The 26,487-nt window shown below is 39.0% G+C and overlaps 1 protein-coding gene across 3 annotated transcripts in view; it reads left to right on the top strand.

Moving 5' to 3' along the window:
* The first annotated feature begins 295 nt into the window (after window positions 1-295).
* Window positions 296-26,487, top strand: part of LRRC4C (leucine rich repeat containing 4C) — a 907,789-nt gene continuing 881,597 nt past the window's right edge. For all 3 annotated transcript variants that reach the window (XM_084894507.1, XM_084894505.1, XM_084894509.1), the window contains exon 1: window positions 296-837. The gene's annotated coding sequence lies outside the window, so the exon portion shown is untranslated. The remainder of the gene's footprint in view (window positions 838-26,487) is intronic.

The raw sequence follows: 26,487 nt of genomic DNA on the forward strand, positions 1-26,487 counted from the left end.
CAGAGAGCTGAGCTACATGCAGCTGATCGGGGACAGACACAGCCCTGGCAGGCATCCCTGCACAGCCTGCCCAGCGCAGCAGCCGGGGGAGGGAGATGCTGCGCAGCGAGATTAACAACCTTGCCATCACCCAGGGATCCCGGGGAGCTGACACCTCAGCAGATTGACCCGCTCCTGGCTGGATGCATCAGCCTGCGGAGAGAGGGATTCGTAATCTACCTGGTCCTGGAGGGCCACCCTGATTTTTTTTTTTTTTGGATGTTCTTTTGATCCTAAGTCGATCTGGGAAGGTAACAGTGAGCCCAGCCATCTGCAGCGCGCAGCAGCAATTGGAGATTCCTCCTGACAGTTTTCATTGCACTGGTGTGTGTGACTCCGTGTGTGTGTGTGTGTGTGTGTGTGTGTGTGTGTGGTTGCCTGCATTTGCAGCGAAAGAGAATGTGTGAATGCCCGCGAGTGCGTGTGTTTGTGTGACAACTAAGGCAGGTACATCCGGACAGTAGATTTCAGATTTCAGCGCGTGAAAATATTCTCTGGGCACTTGGAAGCTCACCTTCTGTAGCCTGTCTCCCCCCGCCATCCAGAGCTCACCACCCCCTCTCTTCTCCGCTCCCCCTTCTTCTTTTTTGCCTTTGATGAGTTTTTGGCTTACTTTTTGGCGGAGTCTCTCAGACACGTTCTGCTGGATGATCAGATAAATGGAACCTTTGAAAACTGATTATTTTTCTCCTCTGCGACTTTAAAGAAGAAGAAGGAGAAGAGATTAGTGCAAGATGAGCTAGAGGATTTTGCGTTTGCCTTGGTGAAAGCCGAGGGTGCAGAGGGTGCAGGAGGAAGGTAAGTCACGGGACTGCTTAGGTCTTGGTCCCTGCTTCCTTGCAATGTTTGGGCTTTCCTGTGGGTTTTCAGAAATCCGTGTACAGTTGGTAAGCGCGTCTTCAGAGAGTGCAGTGCTCCGAAGAACTCAGTGTGTGGCATTTGGGGGCTGTTTTCATGCCAACGAGTTTATTTCCAATTGTATAACCAATCTCAATCCTTCTATTTTTATGCCTCTGATTGATCTAACATTATCACAGTGAATTCTGCATATATGAAATCTGGAAAAAAATTAATTCCAGCCTTCTCCCACTTTCATACTGTCTAATTTTGAGAGGGGGGGGGGGGAATCAGAAAAGCTACTGGCAGGGACTCTGAGTTAGAGGCAAAAGTGTGTGAGGGTGGGGGTTGGGAGGATAACCCGGACCTTTAAGATAACTTAGTAGACTGTTTTTCCCATAGCACTTTTTTTTTTCTTGCATAGTGCAGTCTGCTCCGGAGAGTAGCAAATGCATGGAATACAGAAAAGCTGTTTCAACAGCTCTTAATTGGAGCAAATGAGTAGAAACTGGAAATTGTTTAGTACTTTGAATCTCTCTCTCTCTCTCTCTCTCTCTCTCTCTCTCTCTCTCTCTCTCTCTCTTTCTCTTTTTTTGCATGGATTCTCTTGCTGTTGCATCTGATTAACCTTTCTGAAGGCAGTGTCCATCTCCTGATTAAGACTTGTGTCTCTCGTTTTGAAAGCTCCCTTTGCCCTCCTTGGTCTCCAGAGACCACATTGCTCTTACTTGTCTCTTCTTGGCTGGAAAGGCAAGCAAGCAGCATCAGGAATTCGGGGGACCTGAGTGGGATATTTCGCCTAACTCAGTCTCCGGTGTTTCTTGGTGGTTAGCTTTGCATTTTTTGTTTGTTTGTGTTTTCTTTCCCTTTAATTCAAAGTTAAATGTATATGGTACTTTGCCTATTTCCATCCCAAGGTTATTTAAAGCAAAAGGCCATTGCATGGTGATAGCAGCTGCGTTTCCATATCCGTATGGTTATCTCTGCATGGGCATCCCTTAGCTTCTCCCCAGAAGTGAGAACACTTGTACATGCATTCTCCTAAAATGCTGAGACCCCGAGTGGAAGTAACGGAGCTTCCTTCTGCCAGTGCATATGGCATTTGGGGACTCTTTTCCAATGTGCATGGGTGGTTTCTCCTAAAAAGAATGGTGATATTTCATGGGATGTTAGCCAACTCGGAATGGTTACTGTGGGCATATTCATGCAGGAGATGCCAGGAATGTTAGTTAACTGGGAAGAGTGGAGGATGTAGAGGGGTTTCCACGTACTGATGTCTGTGTATAAATGGAGTAATTGAAGAAATCACAGCAGAAGAGATGTAGCAGAGGCATTTGATGGGTTAACATTTTATGAGAGCAGCCAGGTTGAAGGATGTTAAACATCATACTTAACACATCCATGCTATTTTCTGTCTCTAAAAAGAGTTGTTCAAAATTTGTGAACTGAAAAGAAAACACACACAAACAGAACTTAAAGATGAGATTATACTGTGGACTGCCCCTTTCTTTTCTATCTAAGTTTTTGCAGGATGGTGTTAGAGACACAAGGAAAGGGGGCAGCTGATAAAAAATGTCTCCCCCCCCCACCCTCTACCATCCTTTAATTTATACCTCACATAATGCCCTTGGTAAAAACGCTAGGAGAAAACTCCCTCCAGTCTGTATAATTGATGGCATATCTTTCTTGTCAACTCGAGCTGCTCGGGGTATTTTCATCCACTACTCATAGATTCCAGTTACATTTCACCTGTCAAGTAAGGGCTTTTTTTTTTTTTTCTTTTCAATGACTTGAACAGAGGTGAAACCCCAAATAAAATTTCATTTTCTTTCTGGAGAAAATAACCTGGAACATCCCTCAAACCTGAAAGTGAATATAACATATAAATAAGAAGCACAAAGTTGACTGCTCTAAGGAGAGCCCTAATGCTCCACGTGCCAGTGGGTTAGGTCCGGGTTTTGGAGGTTCCCAGATCCTGCCAGGACCATTAGCATTTCTTAGGTTGGTCAGCTCTTCATTAACCTTCAGTGTTTGCTAGCCAGTACCAGGCACAGGGGACAGTTTTTGACATCATCTGTTTGGTTAGGATTTTTCTGAAGAAAGAGAAACCCTTTGAAAATGCTGTTCTGGAAGTGGGCAAATTAGAACCTCTTTTTATCAAGGCTATTTAATGTTGACGGCTCCTCCTCCCATTCACATTCTCATCCAGTGTGGCTATATTTAGGCTGGTGGGATTGGTAAAGTTTAATTGCATAGATTACTCTCAACACCATCTTCAAAAAACCATAAGGATAACATCTTGGCTTTTGTGCATTTGAGATTTAATAATTGTAATGAGCGAATCTACCAACAAGAGCAACACTTTCATTGTCACTCATGTTAGGCTAATAATAGAAGTGGGGCTCAAAGCCAACTCTGGGTTTTCTGATTACAGCGCCTGCAACGTGCAAAGCGCCCCTCTGGTATCTCAAGGATACCTTATGGTGTTTGAGTTGATCACAACCCTGCATCTTTATTATCGGCCCAGGTCAGAGCAGCTGTAAACAGCTCTCCATCAGAACTGGCTTCAGATCCAGGGCTGTGTTTTGTGATGGTGAGTGATTTGGAGTTTAATAGGGCTGGTGATCCTGCTCAGTGAGTTCAGAAAAGAAAGGTGAAGGGAGGGAAGTGGCTTTCCATTTCAGTAGAGGTAAAGTGTCATAGTTACCAAAGAAGAGGCAGAAGTTCCCCAGAATAAATAAGTGCAGGGATACCTTTTTAAAAGAATGAATTAGTAAAGGGTTGTCATGCATTTTTGGAGGAGGAGAATAAAGGAAATTCCAATTCCTTCTCTCTTTAGTACTGGTCAGTTGGCTAGTGGGATTCTGTGGGTTTTTGCTTAAGTGAGCCAACCAGGCCCAACATTCTCCAGCATGACTCTGTTTCTAAGGCCCAGAGCACTGAACACAGGAAGGGCTCTTTGCTTATGTAACAAACTAGCTGCTGAGAACCTTAAAGGGAGCCAGTAATATTCCCATGGTAAGTTGACCAAAAGGGAGCTCTTGTAGCTCTGGCTGCGGGGGTGGGTGAAGACCAGGTGGACTGAACTTGAAATTTTGATTGCTGAGTCATTACAACCGCCTGGAGCTGTGTGCTAGCTCCAGGAACTGATGCTGACATCAGGGGTCAATGCTGAAAGGCTAGATCACCAGCCTACAGCAGAAAATGCAGAATCTTGGAATAGGGAGGAATACTATCTGACTTACATTTTGGGGACAGATTTACTCTCTGTGTGTTCTTATTACTTAAAAACAACACCTCAGAATGCTCCAATAAATCACAAAAGAAAATCTAACCCTACCAGTGTGGCTCAGTGGTTGGCCGTTGACCAGGAGGTCAAGGTTGGATTCATGGTCAGGGCACATGCCTGGGTTGCAGGCTTGATATCAGTGTGGGCTGTGCAGGAGGCAGCTGATTAATGATTCTCTCTCATCATTGATATTTCTTTCTCCCTCTCTTTTCCTCTCTGAAATCAATAAAAATATATTTTTAACAAATTACAAAAGAAATAATAGATTAATTGAAGTGCAACTAGGACAGTGACTTGGTAATTGACTATATTGCCTTTTGGGACCACTCAGTAGTCACAGCTAAGTGGGAGGAGAGCAAAGGCTGGGGTTAGAATTTCAAGAAGAAAATCCCTGGCTTGAGGGTCAGAAGGCATCAGTCAAGCATTGATGGTGCTGTTTAAAGATCAGTAAGTCACTCAAAGTGTCAGAACCTCAAATTCTTCCTATATAGTTTGGAAATAGCATTCTTGACACATAGTATTTTCATGAGAATTATAATGAAATATTACAGAGTAAAATGATCTGTAGGTATATATTGCTGTGGAAACCTAAAGTGTTATGGTAATTATGACTTCCTATCTGATTCAAGACTCTACAAATTGATTTCTTCAATATGATTTCAAATTAAATTGATGAAGGCAGAACTGGTCTTTTCTTCATGATGAGTGATCAAAATTTACAGTGTTATAATTTGAGCACTTTCCAACCTTTGAGGATTATACCCCTTTTCAGTAAGCTTTGTGGTATATTCATAGTTACGTGTGTGTGTGTGTGTGTGTGTGTGTGTGTGTGTGTGTACAGGTGCATGCACATAGGTGCAGTGCGTGTGCAGATGAGCATGATTGCATGTGCAAGTAATTGACAAGTCTATAGGAGGTATAATTTTAGATTCATATAAAATAGAAAACATGTGAGGACAGACCTGAATCATTGGAATTGAATATCCAGAAGGACAGGAGCACTCTTGTCCTTATCTTTTAGAATACATACATTTTTAGAGTTCGTAGACTTTAGAAAACTCTACTTCACAATGAAGCTATTGTCTGGAACTTGGAGTGAAACTTGGAAGTTGTATCAATAGGTATTTATAAAAGGTTGATGATTGTCACTCTGACTTATGTTTTGGAGACTAAAAGGATTAAAAGGCTTAGCTGGAGATCATGATGGCAAGAGTAAGTGATATTGGTGAGCACTAGCTTTGGAGTTGGACAGACTTGGGTTCAAATACCTATTTTCTAAGAGACTCAGTTTATCCTTTCTATAAGATAGACACAATCAGTCATTCAGAGGGCCTCTGTTATGAATGAAGAAATAATAAATTGCACAGTACTTTGTAAAACCCTTTACACAAAATTGGAACTCCACAGATAGTTCAAATATATTCATTCTTTCTTCTTCACCCAGTTTAAGAATTAGGAAGATCCCTCTAATCTAGTCAATGTTCTTATGTAATTTATGCATACACAAGGTGGGCAAAAGCCGCCAATGTAATCCGAGAGCTAATTAAAACTGGAGCGAGAGAAAACTATGTTTCTGTAAATGAGCTCATTTCATGTACTATGGTTTCATCAGGTCTTTTTTCAGAACAACCAAGTGCCCTTTCCAGATGTCACTTCACTTAACGTTCACAACTTCCACAATGATACTAAATGTAAGTAGCGAGAATCAAGTGCACCCATCCATATGTGGTTGCAGAAACACAATTCAGATGTCAGCGGGTAGTGTGAACATTGCTCTTTATCTAACATCTCATTTTGCTCTCAGTCAAAGAAAGAATGCATATTTATTAAACACCTACCAGGTACAAGCACTGTGATCACTGTTATGGGGAATACAGAAGGACTCTCTCTGCTCATGTCTCTTTGCTATTCTTTCTGCATTTGCATGGGGCATGCTGCAGTCTTCAAGGCTGCCCCTTGTAATGTGGACTTGGTCATTCAACAGAATTAAGATTCCTCTGCAAGAGCCTGACCTAGGTAGGGCTGTGCCATTGAATCTGACCTTCATTTAGTTCAAGATGCAAAAGAGGTAAAAATCCTTGTTCCTATTAATGTAGCTGAGCTGAGCTGTCAGTGATGAGTTCAATTCTGCTTTGCTAGCTCTGCATGGCTGGTACCACTTGACCCGGGTATTTCTGTTCTGCAGAGTCAGCCTTTCTCTGTGGAGGAAGGAAGTAGGGTTTTGTTCTTCAGGTTGTGGATTCCCTCTCTCCTTATAACCAATGGATGGAGTCTCTTTTATGGCTTGTTGGGAAAGAAGACACTATCCATGTACTCTGCATTTAAAGGGCCCAATTCTTAAAATACACATTTAGTAGAGTAAAAAAGAGAAGAGGAATGTCAATTTCTCAAAATAGTAAACACAAGTTCACTGGCCTCTTCTACAGTGTTAAGCATCAGGATTTATGGTTAGAGCACTGCATCGAACTAAGGACATTCCCGCTGTAAAATACTCAGATTATTGCCAGCACATATCAAGGCAGTGTTATAAATTATAATTATCTCATATAGTCAGCAGATATGTTCTCTATGCCAGGCATGGCACTAGGTAGGTTATATTATTTACTTAAACTTCTAAAAAACAATACGATAATATCATTATTCTCATATTACAGAAGAGGCAAAAAGTGATTCATTTTTTGCCTAAAATTCTAATTCACTTCAGAGCTCATGTATATTCTTCTGTATTATGGTTATTAAATTTAAATATTTGTTGTTTGCAAACTTAGTGCTTCTTCACATAAATTCTGAATACAGTGCAGGGTCAGCCTTCTCTAGATGAAAATAGAGTAATCTTGTTTTATTGACCTGTCTCAGTCTATCAGTGGGACAGTATGGTCTCTAGTGTTACTACAGGATCTCTAAAGTGTCACCTCCCTGATTCCAGCAGTTCCTGATATAGTACATCACCAATGCCACACTTCTGTGCTCTTTGGCAGCATCCTTAGCTTGAGGTAGAGCTCTACTTAATTTTGCTAGTTATCTGTATCATTAGAATATTTGCTATCATGTGGAATATTGGTAATGATATAAAAGTACCACAGTTATAGGACTTGAAATAAAACAAAGACATAAAGGTCTCCTCTGTAACATTAAATAGTAAGCAATATTGGCAAGTATATGTAGTGTGTACTTTATAGGTAGTCTCTCTCAATATGTTTATATACTAATTACCTATGTAACTCTGTACAGATTACTTTTGTACCCACATAACCTTATCTTAACTAGCAGGACTATTATAAAAAGATAAATTAAAAAATAATAGTTGTAAAGGACTTAAAACAGAGATTGGAACTTATTTGATGCTTAAAAATATGTTACTATAATAATTGTATTTATTTAAGTGTAATAATTAGTAGTAATAATAGTTAGTAGTAGTATTAATTATGATAATATAGCAATCTCTATTTGCCAGAGGTTATACAAATTATCAATTCACATAAATACACAGAAAGCAAATATCTGTGTCTTTATGGCCATAAAAAAAATATGAGAGATAGGAAGAAAATTATCCTTCAGAAATATTGATGTCAGTGGGGGAACATAATGATGGCAAAGAGTGACTTTGTGTGGAGCCTTCAAGGAGACTAGAGAAACAAAGAGAACCACTTGAGAATTTCATGAGGTGAGGAATATTTTCTAAAGTTACATCCTAAACCCTTTTCTCTTTCACATCCAAGCAGTGGGCTAATTCCCAAAGAGAAGACTTTACTCTCAAAGAAAGAACATTTTAATTACCATTTATCTTATTTCTGCAAAATTTATCTAGCTTTTGTACATGGTGCAGGTATTTCAGTTGTTGGTATTCTAGCTGTATATATCTATAATAATACAACTGTAATATGCAAATGGATCAAATGGCTGAACAGTAGAACAACTGTCCGGACAACCTTTCAGACGAAGCTGGGGCTGCATGAATTCCGTGCATCGGGTCTCATGACGTGTGTGTGTGTGTGTGTGTGTGTGTGTGTGTGTGAGTGTGTGTGTGTGTGTAAAAAACACACACCTAAGCTACCATTATGGCAGAACAACCAGAATGACCAGTCGCTATGATGTGCACTGACCACTAGGGGGCAGATGCTCAATGCAGGGGATGCCTCCTAGTGGTCAGTGGACTTCCATAGGGAGTGCTGCTCAGCTAGAAGTCAGGCTCACAGATGGTGAGCACAGCAGCGGTGGCAGGAGCCTCTCCTGTCCCTGTGGCAGTGCTAAGCAGCAGCGAGCTGAGCAGTAAACATGTGGGTGGTAAGGAGCGAGGGGTCCCAGACTATGAGAGGGATGTCTGCCTGCCCATAGGGTGCAGGCCTAAGCTGGTAGGCAGATATCCCCTGAGGGGTCCTGGACTTCAAGAGGATGCAGGCCAGTCTAAGGAATACCACCCCCCCCCAAATGCATGAATTTCATGCATCGAGTCTCTAGTGTGTGTGTGTATATATATTCAGAATTTTAAATGTTTGATGGAAAGCCATACAGGTGGGAGACTGAAATCCTTTATGTAGGACCTTTTGATTTTAATATTCATATTGTAAGTTACAAGTCACAGAACCAAGAGTCAAGTGAATTCACAGACTACATTTTCAGAAAAGTATGATTGGATTGAAAACCTGGGATCCTATATACCTAGCACTAGTGGATGCTCAGTATGAAACAAGTGTTTCAGTAAAGAAAAGTTTTCCATACACATTGGGACAACTGTTTGGATAAGAGTCAAAATAATTGTGAGACACAAGCATTTTGAACAATCACTTTAACAAAGGCTAACTCTTTCCTGTAAACAAATAGTTAGTAATACAAACAGTGGATGGACTTGCTAATTTTTTTTTCCTGTTGGAAATCTACACTATATATAGTGATAGCAAACTCCATACTGAGCATAGATACACACAAGGAAAATACTTCACTCATCTTTGTTTATATGTGGTTTTTGCTCAGGATCTTTCACAGACTGACTAACCTGAATTATATTAAACTGTAAGCATTTTATTAATCATTTTCTACTACAGTGCTCATAGTAAGAGCATATGCTAGTATACAAACAGTCTTAAACTTTTTCTGAGAGTCTCCTGACTGCAAATACTTTCAGGAACGTGAGTTTGTTCTGCTCATAGACGGCTGAGTTGTTCTCCCTGTGTTTATCTGGTCGATGCTACCTCCTTTATCTCTTTCCTCTTCCTTGCCCTCTCTTGCCTTTTGCAGTGATTCTATTGGATTTGTTTTTGCCACTTCAAGTTTCATTTTTATCTCTCCCAGCACAATAGGCATTGCTGCATTACCCCCTAAGCTTTCAGTAATGGAATTTGAACTTACCTATCTGCTACATGGGGGTATATATATATATATATATATATATATATATATATATATATATATATTTTGGTGTGTGTGTGTGTGTGTGTGTGTGTGTGTGTGTGTCTGTTTGGTTTGTTTGTTTTCTCCAAAACTCATTTGACTAGATCTAGGACAAGATTGCTTTTGCATAAGTAAATCAGCATTCTCAACAAATCCTCTTGTGAATGCCAATATACTATTTTACTTCTGTCGTCATTTTAATAGTGTTATTTATTCTACACATGTCTATTGAACACCTATTTTGTTCACTACTATATTCGTTATAGTATGGGACAGAAATTGTAAGTAATGTGATTTATTTCCTCCTCAAATTTACAGGGTGTCCAAAGATGATAACTCAATTAGATGTTTCTTTCTTTTCAGATTTAGCCCATTGGAATTAGTAATCACTCAAAGTGTGTACACATTTTGGGAGAACACCCTGTATTAATAGATTATTGTTGCTGATGTTATACTGGCAAAGGAGAAACTGACCTGCTAAATAGGCAGCACAGTGTTCAGAACCAAAACTTGATGATTCAGAAAATGGAGTTATCACTGGAAAGATTGGGGTTGGAGAATTTTAAGGAAGAAAAAGAATCTTGGCATTGATCCTAAATATAATGTGAAGCAATAATAATATTTCTGAAGAGAAAATGGAAGAGATTAGGATTTTGCATATCAGTGTGAATGAAGCCAGGAAATGCATCCACAAGCAGTTGGTGGGTAGGAATAAAGATACAAGGTGGGCCCTGTAGGAGGACTTGAAAAAATTCACAAAGTTAATACAAGAGCTAGCATGTGTTAACCCTGTGCTATTCCAAGTGGTATGCTGGGAACTTCCCAGGTGTGGGAAGGAAGTATGATAATTCTCAGAGTGCAGATGAGGAAACTGAACCTCAGACAACTGGTGCTTTGCTCCAGGGAATGAGGCATTGCACGCAGCACCTGCTGTCTGCCCAGAGACACTGGCTGCAGAGCCCGGTTACCTGATTCCTCTCCATTCTGAGCTTTATCCTGCCAACCCCTTAAAGCCATACACCATGCTCTCTACTTTTTCTCTTATCACCTTTACAATTTTCAACACTCTTTTGGTGTAGAAAATTCACAAAGTTAATTTTGTTTTCAGTCTTGCTGCCAGAATTTTTTTATTATTATTTTTTATCTTAAGCAGTTTTCTGGGGATCCTTTCTTCCAATGATCACCAACTAGAGAGTTTGGGAACAAGGACTGACGCAGACTTACCTGTTCCTTGTCCTCATTCTCTGATCCTTGCCAAGCTCTGAGGATGGCCTTTTCCCTCCAGCTTCTGGAAGGGGAGCTGGTGCTCCATACAGATGGTCTGTGGGACAGGCAGATGGTCGCAGCCTCTAACGGTGTGTTTAGGGGAAACGGTCTATGATCTGCCAGCTCAGACTGCAATGCCACTTAAAACCACCGCAAAGAGCTGACAGTCTTCAGCCCCGTTATTCAGTTTGTGGCTCTTAGAGATGCGAGAGAGGCCTTTTCTTCTCTGAGTAGATGTTAGTTTCTCTTTCTCTCAAACCGGGGTGTGTGTGTGTGGCGGGGGGCGGGGGGGGAATGAGAGTGGGGAGGGGGGAGGGGCAGAGATGATCACTATAAACACTAAATCTAGGCATTTGCCAGGGGGCTTAGCAGGATGCTATTTTTCTTGGCTCAGGGACTAGATCCAAGGTAAGAGCCCAAGAGAAGGAAAAGGCAGATTGTTGTAAGGTGGTCAGCTCTGATGCTGACCCTACCATCAACTTGATAAAGCAGCAGAAGGGTCTGGTCCATCTTGAGGAAGCCACGCGGATTGATTCTCTGGTCATTATTCGCTGACTCTCTGGGGCAATACAGAGTAGCCGTCTGTCTATTATAAATTACACCCAACTCTCTCCCCCGATGAGAACAGAGCTAGGAGATCGGGAAACAGAAAAAGAACTCATTTCCTTTCCTTGTCAGGGCCTGAGAATGGTTCCAGAAGAACCTGTCCTCCTCAATATCTGTTTAACTCACCCGTACCACCTCCCCTGGTGCTTAAAAATTTGAGGGTCCAGAAAAGGGCATCTTTCCCTGCTCCGGTCATCTTTTCCCTTAGTCTTCTGACCAAGTGGAGCCACAGAAGATGACAAGTCAGGGTCAGGCAACAGCTCCAATTTCTGACATCTACCCAGATGATCATCTAACCTGCAAATTTGCTAAGACTTCCTGTATTTTGCTTTCCAGAATTGTGTACTTCTACCCTCCTACTCCAGACCCAAGTTTTCCAACATCTACCTCAGACCCACCTTCTTTTCTGCTCCCATATTTGATTGCTTTCATATCCGCACCTCTTGTTGTAGCCTCAGTTCGGTATGTTTACCCAATTTTAAGCCATGTGAGGGCTTCAGTTGATATCAGTTGTTTCCATCCCCAGACCTCGCAGTACTGAGTTGCAATACTCAACTCTACCGCTAGAATGAGGAGCAGACATTGCTTTAGTGTGCATGACTCTGTCTTCCAGGTCTGCAAACCCTACTTATAAATTTGATAACTATCTCATTTCTCTGTCATTCGATGTAAGCATCTTTAAAAAAGGACAGTGTTCTTATCTGCCAAGTTGGGGCCATGTTAATAACTAGCATTTGTCCAACATTGACTAGTTGTCTATAACTTCATGCTCATTATAAAAAATTTAATCCTCCCCCTTGAAAAGAACCATGTGATAGGTATATAATTTTAAATATAGGAACATTAAGCTCAGAGAGGTTAAATACAGGGCCAAGACTCATAGTAGATTTCTTGTTTATTATACCTATGTTTCAAAATACAGTATGATGCCCACTAATTCATTTTTAAACTACTTTTTGTCACAGGGAATACATGGGATTTTGTGTTTGCATATGTAAAAAGAAGCTTTGTAAACTTTAAAACTCTATAAGCAAATGTTAAGTGTTGCTATGTTCTATCCTAAAATTATTTATGAATGATACTACATGTATTTATGTAGCTTAGTATAACAAATAACTGGTTAAGGGACAATCGTTTTTTAATTTTAAAGCAGAAATATCGTGGGTGCTTATGAAATAGAGCTCCAGAAGCAGCTGCTGGCAGCAGCCTGAGTTGTGTGTCTGGTGAAATACAGTACAACCTGACTAAATTACACTAATGAGCTGGAGACCCATAACAGATTATCACATTTGCCCAATTAGAGAAGGAATAACATAGATAAAATACTAAGGAAGCAAAGTTGGTATAAACGGGAAACAAAACTTCAAGCAAGCCTAAAAGATGTTAACCACACACCCACATGCACACATGAGCGTGTATGCACACACATATAGCTTTACAATAGGTGACTTTGTTAACATAATCATGAACTATGCAAATACTGTGCAATGTGAATCTGTGTATATATAGGAATTGCTCAATTTCTGCCCCCCACCCTCATCACCCTCTTTCTCTTCCTTATAGGGGGAATTATGAATGAAAGTTGATTGTTCTGAGGTTCCAAAAAATCCTCTTTTATGTGTCTACTGAATCCAAATGTTGTGTGACAATTGGAACATCATTAGACAATAGATTGCAGTGCTATTTTTAAATTGCATTATATGCTTTGAGGGTTGTCTTGCTATTCTCAACAAATCCATAGGTATTTTCACCTTGGTATCTCGTCAGTTATAGTACTTTTATCTATTAAGTTTTGTGTGTGTTTTTTTAGAAGTCATTCATCACATATTCTCAGGAGGCAAGGTCCCTTTTCCCCAAATTCTTTCAACAAACTTATTTTAAGGACAAAAATAAAAGGTGAATTATGTACCAACCTATTTAATATATTAAAAATTCAATGTTTTAGAGCTCAGAAAAAAATACCTTTTGAATACTTAAATATAAACAATTTTTTTTACAGGATTTTAATTGTTTTAAAATTAGATTCAGTAGAATTTAGCATTGGAAGCCAGACAATTGCTTAGTTACATATTTTATTTATTTCTACTATTTATAGACTATTCTATGCCAGCAATAGGGATGTGCATAGATATTGTTTAATTTTTAAGTATTGACAAATGCAATTGATACTGTTATCATATTTAATTTGCAAAGGAGAAGTTAAGGCTTAGCAAGCTTAAATAAATTATAAATGATAATGTGTATAGCTAATGATTGTCAGAATTAGAACTTATGAAAAACAGTTCCTGTTTTAAAGGAATTTATTGTCTACAAACACATGGTCACACTCATAGCATACACTATGCTAAAATTATGACTTTCAAGCCCATAATTTGTCTGCATAGTTAAACTAATGGCCTAACTATAAGGTCTGCCTTCTTTTTCCCTTCTATTTCTAAAGTCCTCTTCATTCCTGAGCTTTGATGAGACATTCAACATGATGTCATTTTTGTATTAGTTGTCTTTTTTTTTTCCTTCTCTTCTGGATTCTTTTGCACTTTACCCCGTACCTAGGACTTTACTTATTCAATTTAAGATAGTTTTTTGGTGCATACTTAGTGGAACAAGGATAGATGTTCCTTACTAAAATGTAAGGAAAATGGCCACATTCTTTCTCATTTCTTCGTGGTAAAGAAAAAGATATGGCCACTGATTGCACATATCCTGGTATGTACATTCTTTTGCTGTATGGTCCCCATGAAGAAGTGGAGTCTGCTTCCTTGCATCTGGAGTAGCTTTGGGACTTGCTTTGATGGAATGTAGGAGAAATGCCATTGCATACCTTTAAGGATAGGTCTTAGGAGGCCTGTAGCTTCCATGTTCCTTCCTCAAAGAGTAGTGCTGAGAGCCCATCTCGCCTACTGGAAGTGACACCAAGAAAAGCCAATCCACCACCTCCTCCATTCTCCCCATAGCATGTCATTGAAAGCCAGTGTGAATAAGTCCACCTTGAGACTATTCCCTTAGCTAAAGGTAGCTGCATAAGGGAACAGAGGTGAAAGGAACAGAGAAACTGCCTATTTGATACAGAGTGGGTCAGATACAAGAAGGGGTGGAGTTGGGAGTCTGGGTGAAAAAGCTGAAGGGATTGAGTACAGTTTGATAGCTGCAAAATAGTCATGGGGATATAGAGTACAGCATAAAAATATAGTCAATAATGTGGTAATATCTATGTATGGGGCCAGGTGGGCACTGGAAATATCAAGGGGGGGGGCACTTTGTAAAGTACATGTATGTCCAGCATGTGTACATCTAAAACTATTACAAAATAATATTGAATGTAAACTGCCGTTGAAAAGATTTAAAAGAAATCTTGAAGTCTCTATATACAGCAATAGTTAACTAGAACAGGGTTACCCATTATACAAACACTAGAGGCCCGGTGCATGGATTTGTTCACTGGTGGGTGGGCATAGCCTGCAGGGATCGACCCTCTGTGGGATCGCTGCTCATCCGGGTCAGTTGAGCAACTCTGGACCCGCCCTCTGCGTGGCTGCTGAATGAGGAAATTAGTCTGAGCTGATATTTTGCGGTAATGTTTTGGGTCAAGGTGTGTTCTGTGTCCCGGAGAACCTGGTGGAGAGCTGTGAACCCTAAAGCCACTTGGTGAATGTCTTTGATGTGTGATGTCAGGTTGGTGATATCATTAGGGATGTTCAGGACAGTAGTGCCCCAGGATCCTCAGCCATCTGGATAGCTCACCATAGGTCCACAGTCATGTCCCTTCTTGCCATTCGCCTATGCCAGCTCCCTGTGCTTTTTCTAGAACACACCTTAGAGGGTCTGAATCAGCTGGTGGGGTCAGGCCAGAGTCTGGATTGTCTCAGGTATTTGATAGGTGCAAAGACTCAGCCTTACCCTGGGCCTGCTAATGGCTGCTCCCGCTGCAGAAGCAGCTGCTCATCCCTGTCAGCTGAGCAGTGCTCCCATGTGGGAGTGCACTGACCACCATGGGGAAGCTACTGCATTGAGCATCTGCTCCCTGGTGGTCAGTGCACATCATAGCTACTGGTTGACTGGTCGGACTGGTCGTTCTGCTGTTCAGTCTCTGGGCTTATATATATATATATATATATATATATATATATATATATATATATATATATATATATATAGCTAGCTTATTCATTTTTAAACTCTTTAAATTGTAGGGGGAATGGATTTGTCAGTTTCCCAAGTTTTTGTCTTTCTATGTTTTCTTGAAAAAGAGTAACTTGTTTCAGTGCATATAGATCTCTGATTTGCAGACTCTCTTATATAGGAATTCTAGACTTTGCTAATTGGCAGCTTGGCATTCATTCAGCTTCATTTTTTAATGTTCACTTGAGTATTGGTTTATTTAAAACATATATTTAGAGCTGACTGAGTACTGGACACTGAACTCAGTATAGATAATGTGATTTTCATATGAAAAGCTTCAATAGAGAAAGGAAATGAATTTCCTCCAAGCATCTAAGATATTGAGTTTTTATACACGCTCACATACAGGTACTCATTCATACTCACATACTGAATTTCTTCCTGCTCAGGTTTTTATTTGAAGATAGAAAAAATTACCTTCTTTGAACCATATCATAAAATAATAATTTATATGTTTTATTCGTATCTGATAATATTTAATTCTCTCTTTGAGGAAGGTATTAGTTTTTTTCATTTTATATATGGAAATAGTAAAGGTTAAAAGCTAAGCAAAAGTTTCATTATGCAACTAGTAGGTGGAGTTCAAGCATGGGTCATGTGACTCTGACTCCCAGTATCTTTTCCCACACCATGCATCCAACTCTAATCAGGGCTATGATGCCAGTCCCTGGACTTCTACTCCATCTTCTTTTGTTTCTCTTTTTCATTTTCTCCCTTGTCCCTCTGTCACTCCCTCTTAACCTTAGCCATTCCCGTAATTGACTGGTAGTTGGAATTCCCTATACCCGTGGTTGGCAAACTCATTAGTCAACAGAGTGGCAAATTGCGGCTCGCTAGCTGCAGTTTGCCGACCACTGTCCTATACTATATGAATTTGAGCTCCTTTTTGCAAAGATAAAATTTTCTTTGCTGGATACCAAAACCACTTGCTGTCTATTGAGGGGCATCCAGCTTAGAATGTCTCTTGTGTGGTGACATGAGTTCTGATTTGCTTTTATCATCCAATTTATCCAGAATTGAAGTGTTAGGAGAGTAAACTCTGGGGAAAAGAGACATTCTCATTAACACTTCATGAGTTATTTTTTGTTGGGATATTCAGTGTTTTGTTTGTGCAGTATATGTTTGGAACATGTAAAAAGGAGAGTTAGGGTGAATGGAAGGTTGCATGTTCAATCTTATTTTTCTGCTGGTCCTGAGGTGAAGCTTTCTGCCCGATCTAAAAGAAAGGGGTAGAGATTTAGTTAAACTATGTTCCCCATACCAACATGTCTCAGTATTTTTTTCCCTCTTCCCATTACTAGGCTTATTTTTTCCCCTTCTAAAATCTCATTACCTTACTTGAGCTTTATAGCCAATGTCTGTGCCATAAATCATTTGATTTATTTAAGGCCAACTGGTAAACATTCTCTGATACCTGTAACCTAGAGGATCGAAGGGCTCCTGTTCAACTTTATAGGAGTCCTGGTTCAATGACCACTTTACTGGGTCATTGGGGAACTGCTGTGTAAAGGCATTTCTCCTTATCACTACTCTTTTTTCTCTTCCAACCCAACTTGCTCTATAGCTAGCTACTGACCTATTTTTATAAATATTCCATAACATTAGGGTTTACAAAATTCTCTCTCATCTATGGAATGTACTCTTTCCCTGCTCATTACAGACACTGCTCTGAGCTTTCCCTATGCTGTATTTCACACTGAAGTTACAAGTGCCCATAATATATTCTCAGAGAATAAAAGGAAAATGCGACTCACCCTGTTAACTCTTTCTTTTTGCTAATTTCCTGTAGGCCTTTGTTAATTTTGTTTAGGACCAGTCATCCAAATCAAGGTTGATTGATTGCAAGGTTGGCATAGCACCAATGTTGACACAGAAAGTAATATGTCAAAGTAAAAAGAGGAATGATTGGAAATCAGAAATTTAAGTTCTACCATTTCCTAGCTCTACAACCTTCGTCAAGTCACTTGCACTTTCTGAAATGACTATAGTCTTTTATAGAATAGGCATTATACCTGCCTCAATAGCACTTGTTGTAAAGCAAAAGATTCTGCATATATAAGGTGATACTATTGTTAGGTAACATTTTGAAGACAGATGTATTATTTCAGATTGTACAGTATAAGGATCCAATGTTTGGTTTCATAGCAAAAAAGAGGCAGCAGAGAAAGAACAATGTTCAAGAGAGTCTTGAATTGAAATCTCCACTTTTAAAAATGTTTTTATTCCTATGAAATTTGTAATTTGTTTTTTGATATTGATAGTCAATGTAAAAAATATTAAATAAGCGGATACAGTTATACATTTTTGGTGCAGTGTATATTGGTATAATGCTTTCAAAAAGTAATTTCAATTTATATATTACAGGCCATAGGATTGTTCATTTGCTTTGATCGCCTTCTTGAAACCTATCCAAAGGAAATATAAAAAAGAAATGCATACTGCAGAAATATGCAAAAAAACTGTTAATAGCAGTTTAAAATGTCTCAACCTACACGTCAAACAAAAGAATATGGCACAATAATGATGAATAAATCTAAGGCAACCAGTAAAATTTACAACCTGGAAGACTTTGTATAATAATTACTGTATAAAGAAAATATGCATACATATGTGAATTTGAAAAAAAAAATAAGAGTACAGTGAGTTAACTAATCATAGTTGTTTTATGTGGATATTTTTTTTAACCTTCCATGAGTGGTTTTACTTCTGAAGGCAGAAGATGTTTGGACCATTTAATATAACTCTTGACTGCAAATAGCAATAATCTGACTCCAGAAGCCTAAATAAATTGAAGTTCATTTTTCCCACTTAATAAGACGTCCAGAAATTGTAAGGCATGGTTCCAGGACTGAATAGGGCCAGGGAATCTGTTGGCCTTTATCACTCGATTGCTAGATGGTTGATGAAGTTCTTGTCTGAATACAAGGCAGAAAGAACAATGTGGCAAGACAGGTCAGTTATCTCTCTAATTTAACTCAAAGCAGAAGCCTGCCAGCTTTAGTCTACAAATGGGAATGAGGTGCAGAAGGAGCCTAGAATAGAGGCTGGGAAAGCATGTGAGAGATGGAAAAGAAAGAAAGAGGGTTGGAAATAACTTCGGGGTGTTTAATAAGCCTCCCACAATGGTCAACTGTGTCATCCAGTGCTGGGCAGTCCCAATATGAAGACTTCCATAGGCCTTGTCTCCAGGGGAAGTCCTGGTTCCCCATTCATATTTCTTAGCCTCTATTCCTAGTACTCACTACTTTTCTTCCACTTTGCCTCAACCTTCCACCTAGTCTTTGGGACTAAGGTAAATAAAATATGGATAACAATTGGAAAGAAATACCTGTTTGAGGCTCCATCCTTCACCCAGGATGCTTGATTCTGATCAAAACACTCATCAGTACATTGGCACATTCATCAGCAGTCCTGGCAAAACATATCAAATACAGCTGACAGGAGTCTAAATTCCCTGGCAGCTCTAATGTTGAGTTTCTCCAGTCATGCATTTCCAGTAGTCTTTAAAACAGTATCAGGTAGCCTTCCAAAGAAGAGTTAGATCTTCCTTTTCCCTCTTCCCCTAAGGAGACTGGCTCTTGATGACTCATTATCTCAGCATTGCCATACAAATGCATTAACTATCTTTCATGCATTAGAAAGCATCTTTGGATTCAATATTTAGTCTTTCAAACTGTACTTTTTCATGTGTTGTGTCATTTGATTTTCACTGGAAAACTTTGCATAGTTCTTTCAATGCAAACCTGTAAATAAGTAAGGAGGGGGCCATAGATAAAACCTCTGAAATATATCTGGATCTATTTTTTATTCAATTATTATGGGTCCTAGGTCACATAATTGTTTTAATTACCACATCAGTAATGTTTCTTTCCCCCTTTTATTCTTGTTCCCCTTTAATCCTTTGTCGCAGAAATATTTATTTTATGAATATCAATCATGAAACGGTACATTAAGAAAAAGAAAAAAGTTATATGATCACCTCAATAGATTCAGAAAAAGCATTTGAGAAACTTTATCATTTTGAATGATAAAAACTCACAACAAGATGGACATAGAGGGAAGAACTTCAACATAATAAAGGCCATTTATAGAAGTCCACGGCTAACATCATACTCAATGGTGAAAGCTGAAAGTTCTTCCTCTACTGTCAGGAAAAAGGCAAAACTTTCATCATCAACATAGCATGGGAAGTTCTAGCCAGGACAGCAAGGCAAGAAAACAAAATAAAAGACATTCAGATTGAAAAGAAAGAAGTAAAACTGTCATTATTTGCAAATGACATAATATATGTAGAAACTCCTAAAGTCTACATGGGAAAAAATGGACAAAACTGTTAGAACTAATAAATTCAGTGTAAGTTGCAGGATACTAAAATCAACATATAAAAATGTATTTAATTTCTGTACACTAACAATGAATTAGAATGTAAGATCTATAAAATCAGGGATCTTCTTCACACAGTATCTAGTTAGTGCTGAAATAGAATAGGTTTAAAAATATGGGTTTAATTATTTTAAGAAATGATCACATTGCATGAAGTCCAAACTATAAAATCAATCTAAGCAGTGGATATATATAGTTTCTGTTTCTTGTTATTTGCTTGAGCTTTGTTAATCTCCCTTTCCCCCCATCTAGTTCTCCTACTTTATCTCAAGGCTTGAGCTCCCTTAACAGAGGTACTATATTGAAACTATCTTTTATTTCCCACATCCAATACAAAGAAATTGGGGAAATTTATTTTTTAAAAAAAGATGGAATGAAGAAATGAGTAACAAACTCTTAAGTAAATGGACATTGAATTAGGGCAAAGACATTCTGGAAAACAAGGATGAAGATCATTTACAAAGTATTTATTGACTGATTGATTTTTAGATAGAGAAGAGGGGAGAGAAAAAGTAATAGAGAGAAGAAAGAGAGATTGATTGATTCCCCCCCCCCCCATTATTTATGGGTTCATGGGTTGATTATTATATGTGTCCTAACCAGGGATCAAACCTGCAACCTTGGCATATTGGGATGATGCTCTAACCAACTGAGCTACCTAGCCAGGGCATGATAATCAGGAAAATATTGAAAGTCTTGGGAGTAAGTGTACAAAAGGCTTGTAGGATCTGTTAAGATATGAACAGTGCCTCTCCACCCCCATCTCTACTAAATCCCTAGGACAGAGGATAGTTCCTGGAGTGTGTGTGTGTGTGTGTGTGTGTGTGTGTGTGTGTGTGTTGTGTGTGTGTTTGGAAAGAAGACAGCAGCAGTTTGGGAATTTTATTGTAAAAAGTAAATAGTTTTGAAGGACCTAGATTAAACACCTAAGTAGTTTGACACTTCTCTTGTCAGTAATGGGTGAGCATTGCACATATTTTTTGTTTTGCTTTAGTTTAGTTTATGTTTATTGTTGAATGTATTACAGATGTTCTATTTTCTCCTTTTAAACCCCCTCCCCAGGCCTACCTGGCTATTGTCTGTGTCCATGGAACTTTTTTTTTATTTTACTGTAGTAGGTGTGTTAACTCAGAGCTGGAGGAAAGAGTTTCTTGTCAGGCCTCATAAAATCTAATCTCTCATGATGCCCATTTTTGGAAGCTTCACTAATAATTGAATTTGGCCTATTATATTACATTTGGGAATAGTGTATTTTCTGCTGGAAGATTATAAGGAATTGAGTATTTTATACCAGAATGGAGAACGTAACTTAAAATATTTGTAGATGGCAAGGTGCCTTACATTTGGTCATTTATCAGATTTTGATACTTATCAGATTGATTGGATGATAAAACTGAAACCCACATTAGGGAAAGTCCTGGTACTGGTGACGTATCTGTCTCCATCTTAAATACTAGAGGTTGGAACTTAATATTAGAAGGTTTAAAATACTAGTTTTCGGGACTCTTAAAGGATCTATTCAGCCCATGGGAAATATCAGAGTAGGTCATTGGGAAGAGATACTCTGTTGTCTGTAAGAAAAGATGATTTAGAGAAGTGAAATAAGATTTCTTTGCAACATCAGACAGTTGAAGCTGGTGACTCATTTCTGTAAAAGGTTCTCAGCTTTTTCTGGCCAAATTCATAGACCTTATTAAATATTTCTTCAAGTAATTTTTCTATAGTTGACTCTATGTTCTATAAGCAAGTTCTGGCCATCTGATATGGGGAATCATTGCATATGAATCCAAAATAATGCATGTAAGTCTCAGTCTGGAGTGGGAATGACAGCTTAAGAAAATGAGTAATATTGCTTTCTGTTTGTTAAGCATTCGGGGCCAGTGGCAAAGTTTGGGAGGCAGGCATGAATTCTCAAGGGCTCAAATTAAGCTCTGGGCCTTTTGCCCCTTCAGAATCCCTTTTTTCCCCCTGGTCCTTTTGATTCTTGCCAGATGTTCTAGTTTTGCCCTATGAAATATCTATGAAAATAACAGGGAAACCCAAAAGACTAAACAAATTATAAAAAATATTGGGATAAATAACAGTCTTGCTGGCTTGGGCAACTTTTAATGGGGGTGTGTCCACCTCAGAGAGTTGCCCTGAAATACATCAACTAACTTTTTGAAAAGTAAGCTATTACTATGTATTTGGAGAATAAACTGTTCCAAGACCTGTCTTACATCTTTGGCAAACATTTCATTCTGTCTTTTTTCTTTTAAAAACCTAAGTAAAAATGAAGAATTTAAGCAGTCCTGTTTTCAAGAACTGTGTTTAATTTTATTTGATTGAGTGCTTTTCAGATCTATTTGACTATGGAACACTATTTGTTTTTAATGAGACATCTGTTAACATTTAACAAATTACCAGCACTCTATGAAATCCATTTGGGAAATATTGACCAACATAATAATTATATTATGAATTGAAATATATTTATTGACAAATCCCCATGTGGCTAAGATGTGAAGGTGTGAGGATAAAACATTTCTTATGGCCTCTCTTTCTGGGGGAATATAAGAAAGATTTAGGTACCTAGTCATTTTACACAAAGTATGGAGAGTATCTGACTGAATACTCTCAGTAGTTACTTCATAAATGTTAACCACTGTGAAATAAGTTAATTCACATTGAGAAATCAATGCCCTGCGTTGGTGGTATAGATCAAATGATTCTCCTTTGTAATAGAATATAAGGCCTGCTGGGGTCTGAAATTTTTGTCAAAGCATGGGAGAGCTGCACTCGTGAATCAGTGTCTATCAATTCTCTGTAATATATGCCATGGTTTTCCATAGTAACAGAGTATCTCTATATGCTATTCCTGGAATCACACTCTAGTATCATTCTCATTAATGTTCTCTTGCACACTCAGCGTACTGTACACAACAATATCCTCTTTGAGTTATATCATTATCTTTGGTGCTGCAGCATTGTGGTACATTTGGTGTTTGTGATTGCAGTAAGGGGAAGCACTGATAGCCTATCTAAATGACAATACAGGAGCAGGCATCTCATGGACTTGCCATCTCCACGCAGTCTTTTCAAAGTTGACCACCTGCCTGGGAGAGGGGCAGCCTCTCTGCAGAGGCCTGGAAAGAGTCTCTGATCTAAAAATACAGGGCAACTAGGAACTGCACTCAGATACTGCTTCTTTCCCTAATACCTAACCCCAAAAACAAAACAAAACAAAACAAAACAAAAAGCAGCAAGAATAGAAGGGGTATTCTTAGCTGAACCAGCATAATATAAATGCTGTATCACCAGCTGCTCGCTGAGCCCGTCTGCAGCCTTCACACTGCCCCACATCGTAGAGGGAGTAAATCCCCAGGCACTTCCCCAGCAGGTACAGTCACTAAGCTGACTCTCCAGGAGAAGGAAACCCCTTCCTAGCCTTCAAAGAGTGGAAGCCACTAGGACACAGAGGGTAAAAGTATTCTTAGGGCGCTAGCCGGTTTGGCTCAGTGGATAGAGTATAGGCCTGAGTACTGAAGTGCCCCATTTGGGCATATACCTTGCTTGCAGGGTCTTCAAGGGTCCTAGTCAGGGTCCTTGCAGGAGGCAACCAATCCATGTGTTTGTCTCACATCGATGTTTCTTTGTGTCTTTTCCTCTTTCTTCCACTCTCCCTAAAAACTCAATGAAATCAATGTAAAAATATCCTCAGGTAAGGATTAACCCCTTAAAACAAACAAACAAACAAACAAACAAACAAACAAACATAAAAAACCTATCCTTAGGCACATCAGAATAGTAATGAATTCTTCAATTTGTAGTATTGTGTGTGTGTGTGTGTGTGTGTGTGTGTGTGTGTATGCACAGACTACTTCCCAGTGCATTGTATCATCTGGGACTTAGACAACCCTATGAAGATTATTTTGCAGATACAAGAGTCAGACTCAGGGAAGCAAAGTGACTTGACCAGAGAGTTTGACCTCACGTCATAAGTCTCAGAGTCCCAGATAAGCAGACGGGAATCAATCAATAAGGCTGTCATATTTCATTGTTTTTCAAAAATTATCTGGGAGGCTGTTAGTGAGATCTTCAAGCCTTTGGATTCCTTTCTCTACCCCCAAAGACAGAGATTCTGCAGGTTTGGGGATGAATGGAATCAAATAAGGTGGAGGGTTATACCCTGTCTTGTGGAAGTGCTTTCCAAATTTTAACATGCATACTAATACACATAACTCAGGAGGTCTAGGGAGCGACCTGAGAATGTGCATTTCCAGGAAGATCCCAGGAGATGCTTGGCAGTACTGCAGGGCTGTGGGCCATGATTTGAGTGACAAGGCACCAGGTGATTCTGAAAGCGGTGGAAGCGGGATCCACACACGCAGGAAAACTATTTCAATAATTTCTTGCCTATTCTTTAGTAAGTTCAATAATTGCAGCAACAATTTTATTTGGTATGCTTTTTTAGGCTGAGAAGGATATTAAGAATGTAGAAATATGACTAAGTAGAGACAACTTTCAGAGAAGAAAATAGCTATGGAAGCTTAATTTGGAAGTCATGTTCATTTCCTTCTTTCAGGATTACCGGTTTTGGTTTAAACATATCATGAAAATTGCTCCGAAATCAAGAGTGGCAGAGCATGACTAGAATTACTGAGAGAATAAGGCATGCTGTGTTCTGTGGTAGTGATAGTTTTTTTTTCTTGAAAAGCAAAAACAAAAGCTTACACTGTTGATGAGCAGATAATATAAGAATATAGGTTGTTTTTTTTTTAAATATATATATATATATATATATATATATATATATATATATATATATATATATATATATATTTTATTGATTTTTCTTACGGAGAAGAAGGGAGAGGGATAGAGAGCTAGAAATGTCGATGAGAGGGAAACACTGACCAGTTGCCTCTTGTACATCCCCTACTGGGGATGTGCCCACAACCAATGTACATGTCGTTGACCGGAATCGAACCTGGGACCTTTCAGTCTGCAGACCAATGCTCTACCACTGAGCCAAACCAGTTTCAGCAGAATGTAGGTTTTATAGCAAATATTTTCATAAACTTTCATGTTTCCTGTTCTAGTGTTTTCTGAAAGTTTATATTACTTCCCTCCTGGGAGATGTTGGGATATTATTTGGGGACATTGGGATGCTTTATTGGTGGCCTGAGAGGAGAGGACAAAATGTGAGCTTCTGGAGATCCCTCATTATCCAGAGACCCATTTCCTCCCACTCTGTGCCATTTCTGATCTTAGAAGGCAATTGAGACATATCCTTGACATCCCACTTTGTTTCTAATTTGAAATCTCAAAGAGTTTCAGGTAGAGGTGGGCAGCTTGCCACAGGTTAGGAAGTGCTTTAAGGAATATTTATGAAGATAGGCTTTATTATAATACTTCCCTCTGCACTGCCATAGGCAAAAAAAAGGAGGTCAGCCCTTCTTAACTTTCAGAACTATAGAATAGTCTCTAAGCCACTTGATTTTTATTTTTTTAAACATTGATAACTACAACATTGTTTTAGTAACTAAAATTAGGTAGTTCTAATGTTAATGTAGTCTAATGACAACAGCATCCCTTCTCCTATTCAGAAAGCTGTTGCTTTAATCCTTCTCTCCTAAATTGTCAAAGTCTTCTCTTACTCATTTCTAGCTTTTGCCCCACTGGTTCACACTAAAGTGTCAATGACTGATTTAGGTCATTGAGTCATCTCTCCCAGGGAAACTTGCATTTTGATATAAATATGATCCATGCTAATGTTTCTCTGCCTGATGTGGCATTTCTGACATGATGCAATTAGTTTCTTTTCTCCTTTTTGAGTAAAGCAGGAATCTTAAGACTATACCATAAATAGAGGTTTATCGAATCAACCTTGTTTTGTTGTTGTTGCTTTTAATTTTGGTATTATTATTTACTGTTTTTAATTATTTTTATCTCAACATTTTCTAAGCTCCCCAAATGGCAAAGAGAACCATTTATGCATAATGGACCATTTTGGTCTAATTTTTCCCACTGACTACTACCATGGCCAATGGTCTCTCTGGGGGAAATGAATCATGTTTGCACTGTTCCTGATTTCATACTTCTAGACCCAGCCACTAGATGTCCCTGTAATGACATATTGGACCAAATCAGAGAGCATGGGCCTCCAGACAACCAAATGTGGAACTTAAAGACACATTCCCAAACTCCAAATAGCTACTTTTATTAAAGTGGGATGCTCTTAAATATATATAAGGTAATGTCACTACACATTGTGTTATTTGATTATCTGCATGTGTGTTTGTGACTTCATATGAACAGAACTTGGTCCATCAGTTCTCAAGAGAATATGTAGATCAGTAGTAAAGTCCTGTTTCCACTGGGCAGGCGCATTTGTGAGTGTTCATGTGCACACACACACACACTCATACTCGGAGATCTTGCAGATAGATGGAGAGACAAAATCAATAAGCTTAGAGCTTTACCATCACATGTTTACATAATAACATGTGGATTATCAG

This window comes from Pipistrellus hanaki, assembly GCF_964339955.1.
Source record: "Pipistrellus hanaki genome assembly, chromosome: 9".
NCBI classification, from domain to species: Eukaryota; Metazoa; Chordata; class Mammalia; order Chiroptera; family Vespertilionidae; genus Pipistrellus; species Pipistrellus hanaki.